At 41.7% G+C, this 17,773-nt stretch overlaps 1 long non-coding RNA gene and 1 pseudogene across 1 annotated transcript in view; both read left to right on the plus strand.

Moving 5' to 3' along the window:
• Positions 1-17,773, plus strand: part of LOC135323269 (uncharacterized) — an 82,582-nt gene that overhangs the window by 13,914 nt on the left and 50,895 nt on the right. The window lies entirely within an intron of this gene.
• On the plus strand, positions 12,814-14,167 carry LOC105099012 (forkhead box protein H1-like; annotated as a pseudogene).

Raw genomic sequence — 17,773 nt, forward strand, 5'->3', positions numbered from 1 at the left:
CGTACTGTGGGGTTACTCCTTCATCAGTAAACGTATAGTTAATGACAAGTCCTACTTGTAAATATAACATTTGTGCAGCTCTTCTAACTTTAAGAAGCACCTTTACACCTGTCATTCCATTCGACTATCATAATCCCTGTCATTTTGTAACCTGTAAAGATGACAAGCCTGAGGCGGGAGGGGTTAAGGTGTCTTTCCCAAGACCATATGGTGATGTAATAGCATCCATGGGCTTGGAACCTTGATTCCTTGGCTGTATTCCAAATATTATCCCGTCTACCTCTGCATTATGTCTCTTGCCACCTAAATTCCTTGTTTAACCTAGCCAGCTGGCTGCTAGATCTGAGGGAAATATTTTTGAGAATACATCTATCACTGTTGTTATTTGAAGAGTGGCTTGGCTGAAATTCTATCTGGAGTGTAGTTCAGGAAATAATCAATCTTTGGCTCAAGTGCTAACAGGACCTTTGAATGTGCAGTCATGCCCTTTTTTTGTTTTGTTTTTATGATTTTTATTTTTATTTTTTAATTTGTTTTTTTTTTCATCATGCTCTTTTAATTTCTGAATTAACTCACTGCTGGCCAGCCCAGTCTGTGCGGGACATTGGGACATTCCCACAGTCCCTTCCAAACAAAGCTGACCACCCAGAGCCCCTGCTGAGTGTAGCAGTTCCAGATCATTCTTGTACTCTGGCTAACCCATGCCTCCTCCACTCTTCCCACCAGCCATTGGTTTAGGGGTGGACACTTGACCTAAGATAGCCAATCTATAGGTCAGAGACCTGTGAGGTAGTCCAACACAAAAGCTCCGACTGAAGAACATCACTTACAATTATTTAGGCCAAATGATTCTCTTTTTTGGCAACTGCAACTGAGAAATAGGAAGAGAATCAGGCATTGATAGTGGGAAGAGAATCAAGAAAGAATTAAACCTTTGTTATTCTATGTAGCTCCTGCTGATCTCTGCCTAAAATACAGAGAGTTGAGCTAGGTCCATGGGGGGCAGGCCTCGTAATCTGCGCCTTAAACAGGCCTCTCCAGTATTTCTCAGGTACCCTAAAGCAGTGCTTTCCAACAGAAACAGAATGCAGGCCACACATGCAAATCACACAGGTAATTTACACGTTCTAGTAGTCTTATGGAAAGAAACAAGTGAAATGAATTTTAATATTATATTTTATTTAACTTGATCTATCCAAGCTATACCATGTAACCAATATAAAATATCAATGAGATATTCTACATTGATTGCTAATTTTTGATTCTGTCTTCGAAATCTAATATATATTTTTATGCCCGTCTCAATTTGGATGAGTCACACTTAAAGTGCTCAATAACCATGTGGCTAGTGGCGACTGTGTTAAACGGTGCAGCTCTAATGTTTGGGCCCTGCTGAGCGTTCCATGTCTGGAATATTCCATGTCTGTCCACTGGATTAAAGGAAATAGTGCCAAATTTTTTTTATGAGGGGAAGGGGAGGAGTCTTATTTAGAAAGGTATTCTATAAGCAGGTGAGTAATGGAGTTAACTAACTCAAGATCTCAAATGTCACTTTTCAAGGAAAAATATTGCCAATTTACTTTTTAAAAATACTGTCCTTTATTAAACAAGTCAATAAGATTAGCACATAAAGGCTGTGGCATATGTAAAATTGCAGGGTCCGTGTAATTCTCAGTGTATTAGCTACAGTTACATTCTGTTCTTTATGCTTCAGAAATCATAGCAGAGTGCAAATAAGCAAGGGAGTCTTTTTTTTTTCTCTCCAGAATTTTAAAAATTGAAGTATAGTCGATTTACGATGTTGTGTTAATTTCTGGTGTACAGCATAGTGATTCATTTGTATATATGTATTTCTTTTCATATTCTTTTTCAAGCAAGGGAGTCATTCTTATAGGGATCATTTTAAGTTTTTTTTTTTTTCCAGGGGGGAGGTAATCAGGTTTATTTACTTACTTATTTTTAATGGAGGTGCTGGGGATTGAACCGAGGAACTTGTACATGCTAAGCACATACTCTATCACTGACCTATACCCTTCTCCCTTATAGGGATCATCTTGAATCCACTCTAGTTATTAGAAAAGTACATCATTTGAAAATGTTGTACTTTATTAATAGGAACAAATTAATTCTAACATAACTCATAACTGCCAAAATTCTGTGGTTGAGAACACCAGCTCTAGGGACATTTGTGAGATGAGCCTCCAGACCCTTGGGAATTAGAATTCAAGGCTGAAGGTCATTCATTCATTCATTTACTGGACGGCTGCTGTCTTCACAGAGGCATATTGGGTGCAGATAAAATGCTAAAAGAGTTCTGAAGAGGAGAGATGATCATTTGGGGGATATTGTGGGGAGAATAGATGGAGAAGGTATTATAGAGGAAACAGTCAAAAAAAAGAAGAAAAGGGAGGCGGTTCAGGGTCAGATCATAGAAAAGGAGGCTACAAAGGCTGGATTTTATTTGGTAGGTAATGGAGAATCATTGCTGGGTTATGAAATGGGGAGTCACATGGTCAGATGAATTTGGGCAGATTTCAGACTTAAGGATACCAATGAGAGAACCGGTATTCATGAAAAGAAACGTAAAGCTGTTTTCACAGTTCTGGCTGGGAGATCATAGGACACTGGGTTTGAGTCATACTATGGGCAGAGAGGAGGGGGAGCATGAATGAAATCAGTGAGTTTTAACAAGTGGTACCTGATTATGAAGGGAAGGGGAGGGGAGGTCAGTGATGATTCAGATTTATACTCTGCGACTAGAACATTAGTAGTTCTATGATCAGAAACAGGGAAGAGAGAAGGACAATCAGATTAAATTCACTCTGGACCCTTAAAAGGGAAAAGACCTAGGGTCAAGCCTGTGCTGCCAATTACTAGCAAGGTGTGCTCGGGTGAAGTACTGATGCTCTTTGAACTTCAGTTTCCTCATCTGTAAAATGAGACTGATGCTACACCCCTCATGCTACTACTAGGACCACTAGGTACTGTTATCATCATCCTTGTTTTATAGGTGAAGATACTGAAGTACCATGAAAGTGCAGACCCGAGATCTAGAGCCAGGCAGCCTGACTCCAGAGCCCTTTAGCCCATAACTGCTACGTAACGTCCTAGTAATCAGGAGTCAAACACTTGACATATAACAGAGGCCTTTAAATCCTTGCTACTTAAGAGAGGGAGCTTGTTAGGAATGCAGACTCTCAGGCTCCGCCCCGGACCTACTAGATCAGTCTCTGCATTTTAACAATATCTCTAGGTGACTTGTGTGCACGCTGAAGTGTGAGCAGTACCGCTTCAAATCACAGGTTCTCAAACATGCCGCCCAATGAACACACTTGGGGAACTTTAACAATTAGCGATAGCCGCATCTCCCTCCCAGAGATCCTGATTTAATCAACCCGGGATGTTGCCTGGGCATCAGAGTTAAAAAAAATTTCCCAGGTGAGTCTAATGCGCAGTGTTAGAGTTTGAGAATCACTGTTACAAATGTTAGTTTTGCTTCCTCTCATTTCCCTCTCATGCTTCATCCAGAGGAAGTGGGTTGTTAGTACAAGTGTCTGAAATAAGACTCCAAAGTAAACACAGGCAAGTCCTTGTATTCCTGCTACAGTTGGTGCAAATCTGAGTCCACAGACTCAGGTAGACAAGATGTATGCATTGCTCTATTTTTCTATAATAAATTAATCTTTTTATTTATTTATTTTTTTAATTGAAGTACAGTTGATCTGTAATAGGGAAGAACAAATCTGGCTCTATATTAGATCTGTTTATTTTACTTTAACCTTTGTATTCTATTGCTTGTTAATCACTAAAGGGATGTTGCCTACAAGCTTAAATTATACATAATGGCCTATCTTGGGGAACCCTACCTCCCAGGTAATGAGCGTTAAGCTAAAACACCTTTGTTTAGCTCACAGGAAACAGCCTGACCAGGCCCACCTGTGAATGGCTGCAGGAAGGAAGAAATTAATACATCTTTTCCTGGGTCTGGCTGGAACCAGGACTTTACCTCTTCCCCTTTTAGTATAAAAGAAGCCTGAATTTGAACTCAGAAAAGATGGTTCTTTGGGACAGTAGTCCACCATTCTCTTGGTCTGCTGGTTTTCCAAATAAAGTCGCCATTCCTCGCCTCGACAACTTTTCTCTTGATTTATTGGCCTGTCATGGGGCAAGCAGTATGAGCTTGGATTTGGTAACAGTTTTACAATGCTGTGATAATTTCTGGTGCACAACAAAGTGTACAAAGACTATATGTATATTCTTTTTCATATTCTTTTGGTTTATTACAGGATATTGAATATAGTTCCCTGTGTTATACAGTCGGACCTTGTTGTTTATCTATTTCATAGATAGTAGTTTGTATCTGCTAATCCCAAACTCCTAATTTGTCCCTCCTCTACCCTTTTCCCCTTTGGTAACCAAAAGTCTTTCTGTTTGTGAATTGTATAACAAATTAATCTTGAGTTCTCATTCTGTAGAGGAAGTGTAATTAGATCTCACCAATTGGGCTTCCTACCTTTTCTCCAAAACACTGTATCTAAGTTTTGGGGAACTTCAGTAGTTGTGACTCTGGGGCCCCCGTCTCATCTTTGATATCATTTGTCCAAGTCTGTGTTCACTGAGTCAGTCTTTATTCTTCCCACTTGTCCCATTTGCATTTTGGGGGAGACAAAAACAGAATCTCTCCACCCAGAAATCCTCTCCACAAAGGTAGTAGAGAAAGAAAACACCTTTGCTATGGAATCAGAATTAAACTATGATGTGACGCCCATCCCAGGAATTGCTAAGAAAGTGCAAAGGCAGAAGGAAATCCTTCCCTTCCATAGCCAAGCAGGTACAACCCCTCACGTCCCTGTGCTCAGGAGAAACAAGAACTAGTCCTCAAGGAAGAGGGCTTGACAGCACCATTTGTCACATACAGTTCATCTGGTCACCTGACCTGGTAATTGGGGTCACCATCTGTGTTTGCTAATAGACCTCATTTAAAGGAAAATTACACTTCTTATAACTGGAGGTCGTTTTGGAGACAGGCTCCTCCCTTCCCGCTGGAGCTTGGGAGATGGGGCTCTATTTTCCTTGGATGTTTACGTTCTCAAGTATGGTTCGCAGGTCCTTGAGAAAGATGTTCCTGGGCTGTAAAGCTGGCCAAGGGCTTATTTAGCTTTTAAAAGGTTCACTTACATTTCAAAGAGACTGAGAAAGAATTTACAGTGACAATGTTTCTAAAATCAAGGCTCTAAGAAAAGGGGGGGGGGTGTCTCTTACCTTATTTCAACAGGGAAGATTGAGCCTCTTAGTTTTAGTTTGTATTTGTCCTTACAGCTTCCACCTGCTCTCTTCCATGCTTCCTTCCCTGCTTGAGGGCTGGAGAATCATTCTGCTGCTTCAGTGTCCTGGCGGCATGGAAATACCTGGTAGATTGTTTGTGGCTCCATCTGCCTGGACACCCTGCTCAACTGTAACCTGTTTGGCTCTTGTCCCTTTCCCAGGGCCACGATCCCATAAGCAGGATGCAGTGCTCCTGAGCGGCCAGGTTCCCAAACTCCCTTCCCGTCTTGCTGCCTTACGGGGGCTCTGACTCAGAAGCAGGACCGGGGGCTTCTCTCTTGGGGACCCACCGCTGCCCTTGTCTCTTCACTCCTCCTTTCTCCTCTCTCCCTTCAGTCCAGGGGAAGCTCTCCTATTCTTGAAGGTTCTAGTCTAGAATGTAAAGCCCGATATCTGTCTATCCTGTTCATTTCTCTCTCTGTGCCAGGCACTGAGATGGGAGACAACAAATATGTGTAGAATGAATGATGTTTCTTCTCATAGTTTTGTTTGGGCTCTGAGTCCTCTTCCTTCTAAGACCATGGACTTTGCTTCACTCTCCCCTGAGGCAGTGAACAGAGTCACCTACTGGCTTGAAGAAGGTGGAAGTGGAGGCAATGAACTACCAGGAGACAGATAAGTAGTTGAAAAATGTTACACTCCCCAGTTTTCCCTGCTTATAAATCCAGGCAGGTCAGGTGCACACCCGTCCTTCATCTTGATTTTTTTTTTTTATTTCACTGAGTGATAGGTGGCGACTTTGGCATTAAACTTTGGAAGAAATAGCATCTCTTCTAACCGTTTTGTACTGAAGATTGGATTTCAGCTTTAAGGAGGAAAAAAATACTGAAAGGCAAATAATGAGTTAATTTGTTTTTATATAATGCACTTGGGCACATATGTATGTACTTTTGCCTTTTTTTTTTTTAGGAGGTACTGGGGATTGAACCCAGGGGCTGGTGCATGCTAAGCATGCGCTCCACAACTGTGCTATACCCTCCCCTGTGTATGCACTTTTAATGTAATGCACTTGGGCACCCATTAAAGTACCTAATTTTGTTGTCTACAAGCGTCACAAATCTTGATCCATTTCATGTTTTGCCTGTCCTGCACATAACTGTTGTGATCCGTTTTTAGTCTAAAAAGTATACCAGGCAGACTTGATGACAACACAATTTTCTATCAAATGGATTTCTCCTCTGGGCAGTTGTAAATATGAATCTCTTTTCCTTAGACAGACATATCAGTCCAACTGATCTTTTAATTTGGGGGATAATTTCATAGAACTTGGCTATTACTTTGCTTATTAAATGTAATTTCTTTAGCAGCTTAAGATACTGTGAATTTCTTTTTTAATCAATCATGCCTTTTAATAGGATTATAGATGCATAATTAGTCAGCAAATAAAGATGTGGGTTTTTTTGTACTTTTAAAATATTATAAGTCACAGGATCTGACTTTACTAACTTGTCCCCTTTTCTGTTACATTGTTGATTTTTTTTTCCACGAGAGCATGCCTCCACATGATATGGTTTAATCTTGTGTTTCATGTTTCAGTTGAGAATATAATTAGACCGATTTGTGTTGGGTTGGGACATGTTTGTCAGCATTTTCTAGTATTTTCCAAGGTGCTCGAGCAATGCTGACATTCATTTCCGTATGTCCTACATATGCATTTCATGTGGAGTGATTAAGCAGGGAATCGTACACATGCGGGTGTGTTCTTGGCAGATACTGAATTCATTCTTAGCTGCTGTAACTCAAGAGTAAAAAGCAGGGCAATTTCTCTCACCAAAGACTTGGCCCTTGGGTCCCATTTTCTCTGGTATTTTCAATAGCACTTCCCCTTCCAACCTTGTTCATTGCAGCCCAACACACAGATGTTTCATGCTCCCCAAATGAGCATTGCTAGAAGGTGAAGCCAGTTTATGTATACATATATATGTAATACACTGAAACTGTTTGAAACTGTTTCTATATATATAGTTTCACTGTATTACAAATACAATTCATATTCTATCGTTAGCATTGCAGACCATAAGCACTAAACCAAACTATTCAGGAATTCAATTTCCTTTATCCATTCCCTTTTCATCTGGAGGCCCCAACCTTTGAAGTTATGGTTCTCAGACTAAAGCTCTGCACGCAGCCGCTGGCCCCGTTTGAGCTACAATACTGGCCTTTTGTTTCTGGTCCCTGGACGAGAGATCTTTGTTGGGTCCTAAGTACATCTCCCTCACCAGTTTGATGGGTGTTCCCTTAGCGTCCCTTCCTGTCTTTGAAATACTGATTTTTCTAAACCTCCTTTCTCTAACTGATGACCTTGGCCCTGCCGTCTTCTAGGGAGTGTCCTGGAGAGTCTAGTTCTGGTCATTTTCTCCTCGTCTTGGTTTATTCTAGACAGTTTAATCCCTTGTACTTGCATTCATCCTTTCTTGGATTTAATTTATTTATTTATTTTGTCTCTCTTTAAAATTTTTAATTTTTTTAGTTTTTTTTTTTAACCTATTCGATTCTCACAGCTCTCTGCCCTGCACAGCAGTGTTTAGCATCTGGATTGATAATCCCCATAGTTTCCTAAAGGCATCCTTTAATCCTGCTCAGCTCTTCCCCTGACTGCAGCTGTGAATTTTCTTCTCTTCAGTTTGGTCTGTGTTTCTCTTTATAGTATCCTGTAACTATCATTCAGTGGTTAAATGATTCACCTGTGTTTATGCATTCAAGGACATTTACAAATTTTAATTCAACTTTTCACTTTGAGGTAACTGTGGATTCGGTTGTAAGAAATAGTACAGAGAAATGGTGCAGACCCTTTTTTGAGGTCCCCTACTCGTAACATCTTATAAACAATAGGACAAAATTACAACGCGATATTAACAGTAATGCAGTCAAGATCCAGGACATTCCCATTACCACACGGTTCTCAGCTGTCGTCCAGAGCCTTTTCCGAGTGTTGGCTCTGGGCAGTGTGCTAGGCACCAGAAGGGATGTAGAAAAGGAATAAATGCTGATCCTGTTGAAACCGTTCAGTTCAGGGTCGGAAGTGGGAAGTGCTACAGAAAGCCATCTCCGAAGGGGAAGTAATTACTTTTTGCTGGGAGGATCAGAGAAGGCTTGTAAGGGCAAATATAAATGAAAACTAAGAGGCTTAATTCTCCTTGTTGAAAATAAGGGAAGAGACACCCATCCCCCTCTTTTCTTAGAGCAATTAGTTTCGAAACCCTGTAAATTCTTTCTCCGTCTCTTTGAAATGTAACTGAATCTTTTAAAAGCTAAATAAGCCCCTGGCCAGCTTTATGACCCAGGAATGTCTTTCTCAAGGACCTGGGAACCATACTTGGGAATGTAAACATCCAAAGAAAACAGTACCCCTGTCTCCCAGTTCCTGTGCAAAGGTAGGAGCCTCTCTCGAAAACCAGCTCCTGTTATAAGAAGTGTATTTTTCATTTATATGAAGCCTTTTAGCAAACACAGATGGTAGCCCCAATCACCAGGTCAAGTCACCCCAATTACCAGATGAACTGTATGTGACACATGATGATGTCAAGTCCTCTTACTGGAGGACTAGTTGTCATTTACTTAGGGATTTAAGGTGTTGTATCTGCTTGGCTATAAAAGGGTAAGATTTCCTTCTGCCTGCAGTCTTACTGCATCACATTCTGGTTTAATGCTTATTCAATAACAAAAGTGTTTTCTTTCTCTACTAACTTTCTGGAGAGGCTTTCTGGACAGGGAGAAGATTTTGTTTTTAATTCTGTTTCCCCAGCAAGCTTCATGGAGCAGGTAGTGTCTGATCTCAGCAGTGAAGGATTACCTACATGTTATAGACAATTCATCTAAAAATAGGTCACATTTCCTATTGTCATTTAGCCCACACGTAGGACCTACTTTAGGCAGGTGGCAATGGAGGCTTTGCCTTGAAATTAAAAAAAAATTGATTGAGGTGTAATTCACATAACATAAAATTAACCCTGAAAAAATGTACAGTTCATTTAGTCCATTCACAATGTTGGGTAGCCAGTGCATCTATCTAGTTCCAAACCATTTCACCACCTCAAAAAGAACACCTGTACCCTTTAAGCAGTCACTCCCTACTCCCCTGATCCCCCAGCCTATGTAACTATCAATCTGCTTTCTGTCTTTATGGATATCAGCACTAATTATAATGCCCAAAAGGTGGAAATGACTCAAGTTTCCATCAACAGGTGAATGAACAAGCAAATTGTGGTATATCCATACAGCAGAATATTATTCAGCCATGATAAGGAATGAAGTCCTGATACACGCTACAGCATGGATGAGCCTTGAAAACATGACAATAAGTGAAAGAAGCCAGACACAAAAGGATGTGTATTGTATGCTTCTCTGTATAAAATATCCAGAATCGGTTAAAAAACCAATTTTTTTTTTTTTGAGGGAAACTTCAAGCACATATGGAAGGACCTTATATACTAGATTTTGAACCCTTATCAGAGATGGCGTGGTCTTCAATGTGAAGTGTTTTCTGATAAACAGTAGCAGTAAAGAGAGAGAAGTTGGAAGTAGAAAAATCAGAGGGTGGCTGATGGTGGAGGACGCAAGAGTTTATAGAAATTCCTCTGTTTGGCTTTCAACATCCACCTCACTCAAGTAAGCTTGTGTCTCTGTATGAACCTTCTCTGACATTAATGTTGTCTGCTTCCTGATCTTGGATATATGCCCTGCACAACTATTACAGTAGCAAAGGTCTAGTCCTCAGAATTGAGCATTTCTGTCTTTCCAATGCCTTGAATGTAGGACCCAGCTGTAGTGTTCCTCTTTTGTCTTCTCCAGTAGCTTTCCCCATGACAGATGGTGTGGGCAGGCGGAGGAGACCAGTGTGATACCATTCAAAAGTAGGACACAGTACTTCTCTGTAACCAAAGTTCATATATCTTTGGAAATTATTTTTGCTTATTGGTCTTCACATAATGGCTTGACTTACTGAGTTCTATTTGCAGGCTTACATATCCTCCCACTACACCAACTGGCTAGATGGATGCGCCTATTTCAGAAGCACACTCCCCACGTCCTGTGTCCTCTTCTGCCTTCTTACTTCCCCGTGATGCTGACTGCCTCCCTGGTTTTATGCTGCTATTGCAGAGCCCTCCAACTTTTCCTGGGTTGGACTCTGCTGCCTGACAGCTGCTATCAGATGCATCTGTTTCTGTCTCCCCATCCTTCTCTTTTTCTCTTGATTTCAGCTTCCCAGTCAGTCTCAGTATCTGAGCCCCCTCAGCAGCTCGGCGCTGTCATATAGCTTTGAAGGATGCACTGTGTATCGCTGGTTGTTCGCCAGCTGGTATTTATATGTAGATCCCTTTCTTAGCAAGCTTTATATAAATCTATATATATGTATATGTATATATATATATGTGTGTGTGTGGTACATTTAGGCTCTTTACAAAGAGACCTGTAACAAATGAAATTTTAGCTGTACAATTTTTTTTTTTAAATGGTATTTCCCCACAGGCTTGGAGGAGGTAGAATCTGACTTTGGTTATTAAAATAAGTTGCATTGAAAGTATACAGATTGACAAAAATTCTGTTTGTTTACTACCCTGAGGTTCAAAATGCTTGTTTTCTCCTTAACTAGATTGTGAACTTCTCAAGGGCAAAAAGTGCATGTCTTCTGTTTCTTTGGAACCTGCCCCAACTCCCACTCATTTAGTGGGTTTTCCCACTAACCCATTAGCCTTCATGCTTATTTAATATTTTTGAACATATGAATGAATACCGGAGTAGACAATCTTTTATCGACTTTATATCTTCTCTTGAAAAGGACTTGGTTATTGTTAAACATTTCTTTTTTCTTTTAATTGAAGTACAGTCAATTACAATGTGTCAGTTTCTGATGTACAGCACAATGTTGCAGTCATGTGTATACATAATGTATATTCATTAAACTTCTTTTGAGTTCTGGAAATGTTCATTGCAAGGCTCAGGTTTGTTTTGACCTTCTCATTGTGTCACCAGGAGAGGAGTTGCTCACTGTAGGGATTACTGTTGTGTATTTAGGATGGAATGATAATCTTTTCCTCTTGGGTGTGGGGCTGCATTCAGATTAAAGCCACTAATACAGCACACCAACACTTTTCAGTTTAATGCAACTTAATTACACCTATAGATCGTATCATCTTACATGAATATAAGGCTTCTCCTTCCGTGAACAATTTTGAATGTTTGGAAGAAATGCTGGCGTCTGTAGTTTTTACCCTCAAAAAATTCATTATCTTTGAAACCTCCCCAGGCAGCCACAAGACTAGCTACTCATTCCTTGAAAGAGATATTCATTAAAGTCAGCACTGTTTGAGAATTACGGAAACATTTTCTATTCTCTTTGACAACTTCTCCATGTTAATCTTAAAGACCGAGTTAAAACAGAACCCACTCTTTTTTCAACTATATAATCCAATATACCTTGCTAGTTTAGCTATGCCACCTTTGTACTTTTAATCTCTAACTTCATGTAGTCAACAGTAACTTTTGAGTTGCCTATGAAAAATAATCCGGTATTAAGGTAAAAGTGTGCAAGATTTATTTTCTGATTTAGTGCTTAACACAGTTGTTGATGTCTTGAAGACTGTAGTCTGCAATACCATTTGTGGTACTGAAATTTGTGAACATTAAAAGAAATTTCTTTTTAATTTTTTGGCCCCTCAGTTTGACTTTTATTTCTTTTCTGCTTCTGATACCACTGGTCCATTCAGTAAAAATAAAGATAAAAAAGTTTAATACATTTTAAGATGTCTTTGGCTTCAGTTACAAACATTTGGAAATTAAGAAACATTCTGAAATTTAGTCCAGCTTATCTGAAAAGCAAAGCTGTTGGGAAGGCAAGACTAGTTGCCTTTTAGTATGTCCACATTCTGCTGCACCTTTTACAAATATTTCTGCACTGTTGCCTTCAGAAAAATTCATTATACTAATCCATTACGCTTCAATTCCTTGCTTTCTTTTTTTTTTTTTTTTCAAATGTCTCATCTCACCGGCGACTCAGTCCACCATTTCTGGCTCCGGAAACGAAATCTGGTGCTATGTGGACACACAAGTACTACAAGCTCACTTACCCTCAAAAATCATTAGCATTGAAACTTCTCCAAGTTGTCAGAAAACTCGTGCCTCATACCTTGAAAGAGATGGTCACTGAAGTCAGCGCTGTTAGAAAATTAGGGAAACGTTTTCAGTTCTTTTTGAGAATCCTAAAGGTTAATCTTTTCGGATTAGCTTTGGTCTTTTTCCAGCTGTGTGATGCTGTATAAGACCTTTGATTGTTTAGCTGCATCAGCTTATTGCTGTACTTGCTTATCATAAACAATCAATAACTGTTTTTTGACTTGAGTCAGGTACCTCCAAGACTGACTTGGCATGACTCCGCTCTGAATATGTGTTTTTGTGTGTGACTCACTTCTGGAAAGGACCCCTCTGTTGTGGTTCTTGAGTTAAGATAATTCATACTTCAAAACATCATATTTAGTTCTGAATTTCTAGAACTTCGTTAGCCGTAAAGTGATTTTTAAAAATGTACTCTAAAAGTTTGAATGTTTACCAGTTGGCTAGGATTTTTGCTCTGTATGACAAATTTTACCTAGCAAGTAAGACTATTGTACTTTCGGCCCTGCGCTCAACCACCGGGTCAGGCCCCTGCCCACGTTGCGTGCTTCCCCTGCATGGGGCCCTGCAGCAACCCAGGCCTGGGGCTCCCCGGGAGGGAGTCGCCCTCCCAGCCCCGCAAGAGGAGGAAGAAGAGATCCCTGCGGCCTGACAAGCCCCCGTACACCTACTTGGCCATGATCGCCCTGGTGATCCAGGCCGCACCGTCCCGCAAGCTGAAGCTGGCCCAGATCATCCATCAGGTCCAGGCCGTGTTCCCCTTCTTCAGGGACGACTATGAAGGCTGGAAAGACTCCATCCGCCACAACCTCTCCTCCAGCCGGTGCTTCCGCAAGGTGCCCGAGGATCCTGCGAAACCCCAGGCCAAGGGCAACTTCTGGGCGGTCGATGTGAGCCTGATCCCGGCCGAGGCGCTGCGGCTGCAGAACGCGGCCCCGTGCCGGCGCTGGCAGAGCAAAGGCGCCAGGGGCGCCTTCGCCAAGGACCTGGGCTCCTAGGTGCTGCCTGGCCGGCCCTACCGGCCATCTAGTCCCCAGCCGCTGGCCAGCGAGGGCTTCAGCATGAAGTCTCTGTTAGGGGGCTCCGGGGAGGGGGCGCCACGGAGCGGCCCAAGTCTGTCAGGCTCAGTGCGCCGGCGGAAGGAAGAGGAACCCACTCCACTCCTGCCCTCTGGGAGGCCTCTGTGGCCCCTCTGCCCCCTCCCAGGGCCCGTGAAAGTGGAGGGGGAGACTTACCAGGGTGGAACCAGCAGGCCCTCGCCCCTCTCCCCTGATTCCAGAACATGGCCCCTTCACTTACTGCAGGGCACCTCAGACCCAGGAGGGCTGTCTGGTGGAGGTCACAGGGCCTTACTTTGGGGACAGCTGCCCACCTCCTACTTGCCCATCTACACTCTCAATGTGGTAATGCCCTTGGTCCCACTACCACCCACCTCCTGCCCCCGGTGCCCACCCTCAACCAGCGCAGCCCACTGCGGGTTTGCCCCCTGCCACCCATAGCCCCCGAGGGCTGCTCTGGGATCTCGATGCCCTCTTCCAGGGGGTGCCACCCAATAAAAGCATCTATGATGTGTGGGGTAGCCACCCCTGAGACCTGGCTGCCCCCAGCCCAGGCTGGCTACTCTCCCGGTGCAGCCTGTGAGGCTCCCAGGGCAGGGGCTGCTTTCCTCTCCCACCCTCTCCTGCCACCATTTGGCTTGTTGAGAGGAAACCAAGGACAAGAGGACCAAGAGGTGTGCGTAGCTATGGCAGTATTGAGACATGAGGCATCAGTAGAGCTGAGAGTTCACATGGTTGTTGGGCTGCCCCAGGAGAGCTGTGGCCCAGCTGGGTATCACCCTGGCCCTGGTAGACAGTCATGCCTCACCTACCCCTAGGGAAGGCTGGGAGCAGGGCTCTGTTTGGAGTAGCCCTTCCTGTCCCCTTCCTGGTCCCACCATCTTTGGCCCTCTGTCCGTCTATCCACCCATCCATCCGTCACCATCAGTCATCTCCCCTCCCTGGCTCCGGGCTGGGGAAGGGAAAGCCTAATGGCAGCTCTGGCCTGAAGTTCTGTCCTCCCTCAACTGCCTGGGAAGGAGGTAGCACCTTCTAGGGGAGAGGGAATAGAGACCCTTCCTGGTTTTGGTGGTGGTAGTGTGGAAGATAACAGTAAAGGAACAGACAACATTTCAAAAAAAAAGACTTGTATTTTTCATGCTGTCCATATCTGTCTTAGTGCAACTTGTGGGCAGTTGTCCATTCATATCTTTGGTTTTCTATTGGTTATTTCCAGTGGGGTGTTCCACTCTTATATCAAACTCAATACACATACAAATTAATCTGTTATCTTTCTGTCTAATTCTGCTCTCCTTCCCAACTTTCTGGTTTGAAATTAAAAATTTTTTGTTTACCCTATCTTAGCTTTTGAAAGTCTAATCATTGACCAAATCCTGTCTCTCATTCTTTACTTCTCCCAGAATGATCTCAGTCAAGAAAAATTCAATTTATCCTCGAATTGCTATAGTAACCTATTCACTTTATCTCCAGTCTCTATCCCCACCACTCCAATCCATCTTGTGTCAGAGGTCATATTAATTCCCTTATTCAGTCAACCCTTGATGGGTTATCCTGAGCGTAAAGCTTTCAAGAGTTCCCTGCAGAACTTAAAATTAGTATCTATCGCATTCTCCTCTATTTATTCTATCTTCTTTCCTTCTTTACTTCCTTTGAAAGGGAAAGTGCATCTCCCTTCCCTGAGTTGAACAATGCTTGGAAGAAAACCATTTAAATCTGATACAGTAAGAGCTTCTGAGACATTTATTATTATTTATATAGGTGTACATTTCAAAAAAATAGAGCATGACTTTAACAAATGTCTCAGTGAAACTTCGAAACTATTCTACAGTCAGAGCCTTGGTTTGATGTGACTTTAACTGCTTAATGCAAATGATAAATCCATATAAAAACACAACTCTTTGTGATCTGGAATATACTGTTCCTCTGAAGAAAATGAAATAGAATGATGGAAAATCTCTCTCTCTCTTTTTTATTTTGTAATTGTTCTATTTTTTTTAATTGAAGTGTAGTTGACTTACAATATTAGTTTCAGGTGTACAGCATAGGGATTCAATTTTTTAGATTGTACTCCAAATAAAATTATAAAATATTGGTTATATTCCCTATGCTGTGTATTACATCCTTGTATCTTATTTATTTTATACCTAATAGTTTGCACCTCTTAATCCCCTTCACCTGTCTTGACCCTCCCCCTAGCTGGAAAATCTTTCTTATACAAATTACCCGTGATTTTATTTTCTCTTTTTGATCCAGGTTCAGACTCATGATTGAAAAGGAAACCAGAACATCATATATTCTTGTTTGGTTTTAGGTATGCATAAACATTGTCATATCCAGGACCATCTTTTAAAACTCTTAAATTGGAGTCATTGAGTTTTAGCTTTTCATATTTTGTATTCATTCTGTTTTTAACCTACATCACCCCAAATGTCTATTAAGCATACACCATGTTGGTTGTAATGAGCTAGTTTTTCTGAGGAGGGAAGGCAGAGCCACAGTGCTGCCCTAGATTTCACTTCAAGTGGGCAAATGTTTGTGGAGGGCCCTGTGCGGGGATGGTGATGTGTGGAACTAGGGCTGGGTTTGTAAGTCAAGGCCTTGGCCATTGCCTTCATGGAGCCAGTAAGAGGGTATTGAAAATTGGACTCACAGTTGTACAAGTTGTCCAGCCTTTGTAGTATAACATGGTTGCATTTAGTTAAGATTGTAAATAGGAGCAACCAGATACCTATACTTGCCACTAGCCCCACCAGATTTCCTTTTTCATTAAACTTGAAGCTTCTCACCTAGCAGCCCTGCCCCGCAGGCAGGCAGTAGTGGGTCTCAGTTTCCTTCGGCAGGTGCATCTTGATGTCCAGGAGCTGCTGGTAGCCTGCGCTCTAGCTCTCTGTCTCCCTGCGGAGGCTGGAGGCCTAGAATCTTTTAGAAAGAACTTCTGGGTAGGAGGTTGGAATAAGTCACCACCCAACTCTTTAAAATTGTGTGTTTTTTAAAAAATTGAAGTCTAATTGATTTACAATGTTGTGTTAGTTTCTGGTGTATAGCATAGTGATTCAGTTATACATATATTCTCTTTTCCATTGTGGTTTATGATACAATACTGAATATAGTTCCCTGTGCTATACAGGAGGCCCTTGTTGTTTATCTATTTTATATGTAGTAGTTTATATATGCTAATCACAGACTCCTAATTTATCCCTCCTCAACCCCTTCCCCCTTTGATAACCATAAGTTTGTTTTCTATGTCTGTGAGTCTATTTCTGTTTTGTAAATAAGTTCATTTGTATCATTAAAATGTGTGATTTTTTAAGTTGTTATGATTCTGATAGAAATCACAAGTGTTAACATTGGATCTTCGTGGAAACTTTTGGGTGTGGAACACCCAGTGGGGAAAGCAAAACGACCTCATTTTGAAATGATACAATGAAGCCCTTATTTGCATACAAGCATGGATATTTAAAAAAAAATCTGACTTCTTGATCTTAGGCAAACTAATAAAAATTATTTGAAGCAATTTATCTTACAGATAGCTGCCAACAATGAGTAAAGCTAAAAGCAGTGTTTGTCTCTAAAGGTGGGGGTGTAAGGCTTAACCGACAGAGGTTGTGATAGTATGAAAAGCTCTTTCCGCAATGTCAGTAAATTCCAGGCATTAATAATTGCAGTTATGCATTGTACCAGTCCAAGAGAAGGTGCTTGGACTATGATTATGCTTCTCAAAATATACATGTGAGTTCTTTACAAAGTCCTTTGCAGAAAATCTCACCATCTTTCTATAAAAAGCTTAGAATGGCTCTTGCTTAGATTGCTTATGTACTTTTTGTGCATAAAAGTTGAGTTTTCAATGAAATATTGCCTTGCCTGTCTCACCTCCCACCTTTGCTGCCACGGTGAGATCATGACGCTCATTCAAGATGCTGCACTTGACTTCCCCAGGACACAGCTCTTGTCCTAGTTAGAAAGCTTGTCTTCCCCTGGTTTTGCCCTCTACATGAAATCCGGCTTCAGTTTTAATGGCCAAAGGGGCATTTAGTATCCCGCTCTCCAGGCTGACCTCAGGCCGAGGGCCATCTTTGTTAGCACTTCTGGTCTCCATAACGTCATACAACATCCACAATTTCCTCCTCTCTATGTAGACCGAGAACTGTCCTGGGAATTTTAAAGCCTGCTTGTTTGCTTTAGGTCGGGGAGGAGCACTTTTGTAAAATGGAATTATACACAGTCCTTTTTTGGGTATCTCTTTCAGAATGAGACTACCCTGTGAGTTTCATATAGGAAAC

The sequence above is a fragment of the Camelus dromedarius genome, chromosome 16 (genome assembly GCF_036321535.1).
Source record: "Camelus dromedarius isolate mCamDro1 chromosome 16, mCamDro1.pat, whole genome shotgun sequence".
Taxonomy (NCBI): Eukaryota; Metazoa; Chordata; class Mammalia; order Artiodactyla; family Camelidae; genus Camelus; species Camelus dromedarius.